Genomic DNA, 1,618 nt, shown 5'->3' with positions numbered 1-1,618 from the left:
ATAATTTTGTTATGATGACGGTTCTTAGATGGGTGGGTAGTTGGCTTTGTGTTTTGGTGGACGTCGCGCGTGAATTTATCCTTGGGATGTCTGTTTTTGCATTGTAACCCCACAAAAAAATAATGCGTTTTCATATCGCAATAATAATATGATTCAGATATTCCGTCTAGTGGCGAGATACATTAGTCTTAGCTAGGAGGGGATATATATATATGATAATAGTATTTTCACGTAGTGCGGTTTCTTTCAAAAGCTTTGTAATATTGGAGTAACATGTAGTTGTGGCTATTTTGCATGCTCAGTCATGGCTTAAAAACGTCACTGAAGCTAAGCTACTTATGCATTGATCCTTGTATTATAAGTAAACACGAGTGAATTGTTCGTGTGACCGTTACGATTAAAATTGGTACGTAATACCAACAAAGGATCAAGATGAATTACTTGAGCCTTTATGTTCAGTCAAAAGGGATAATTCACACACATACACAAACATACACAAACACACACAAACTCTCTCTCTCTCTCTCTCTCTCTCTCTCTCTCTCTCTCTCTCTCTCTCTCTTTGTCTCTCTCTTTCTCTTCTTCTCAGTCTCTCGGCTTACCTCCATAATAAGGACACTTTTCTTACTTCTTAGATATGAGAAAGATGAAAGATACAATAAAACATAATAATATTTTTACTCAATTCGATCATACACTCAGAAACGGACAGAGCTGAGAGTGTGCGCATGGAGAAACAGGGGGAGGGGATGATTTTTTTAAAAATCCAAAGCTTTGAAATAATTGAAACTAACATTTGACTAACGTTACCGATTTTAATTTCCTCAAAGTTTATCCAGACCAACTGTTCTGTTCACTGAAAATATATTAATTTTCCTGATGTTACCAATGTCACAAAGTAATTAACTCTAAGAACTCAAATTTCTAATTTCTCATAATGACATGGCAAAATACTAGAGATCAAACTTCAGCCACAAGTCGCGAACAGCAGACTTCAGTTTTGAAATTCGATTCCTTCCTGTCATTAGAGTCCACCGAGTGACACCAAACGATACCACTTCCAATGTCTCTCCCTCCTCGCACTCAAACAAGAAAAAGGGCTATTCACACACAGTGACCCGAACTGCTTGACTTTTCTTTCACGTTAAAGAACGTTTACCCCTGAAGCTCCTCGCATTTATTTGGCCAGTTGGCGCAGGCGAAGTAATTCGGGCGGGCGGGCGGACGATCCTTCTCGATGTCGCATAGAATCAGAGGTCCAGGCAGGAGCTGACGGGGTTACCGCCCGTGGGACCCCCTGGCTAGAAAACAACCGCGCTGTGAGCGGCAAGCTGTGAAGCCCTCTGCCCGTGTGCGCTTGGCTGATCCGCGGAATCTTGCTCTTAGAGCAGAGATAATCTGCGCCGGGAGAAAAGGTTGAATAGAACAGAAATAAAGCAGACAAACCGCGGATGTGTTGGGAATGGGGAGGAAATTGTGGGTTTTCCCACTCCGCAAAATAAAAAGAAAAAGAAAAAGAAAGAAAACAAATGAAAGGACCGGAGTTTGTGACGTAATAGTCAGGCTCTTTGCTGGGTATTTTTTAAATCACTCAAGTTATTTTTACGCATCCCCCCCC

The sequence above is a fragment of the Aplysia californica genome, unplaced genomic scaffold (assembly GCF_000002075.1).
Source record: "Aplysia californica isolate F4 #8 unplaced genomic scaffold, AplCal3.0 scaffold00212, whole genome shotgun sequence".
NCBI classification, from domain to species: domain Eukaryota; kingdom Metazoa; phylum Mollusca; class Gastropoda; order Aplysiida; family Aplysiidae; genus Aplysia; species Aplysia californica.
The sequence above is the reverse complement of the archived record's forward strand: the minus strand, read 5'-3'. Positions refer to the sequence as shown.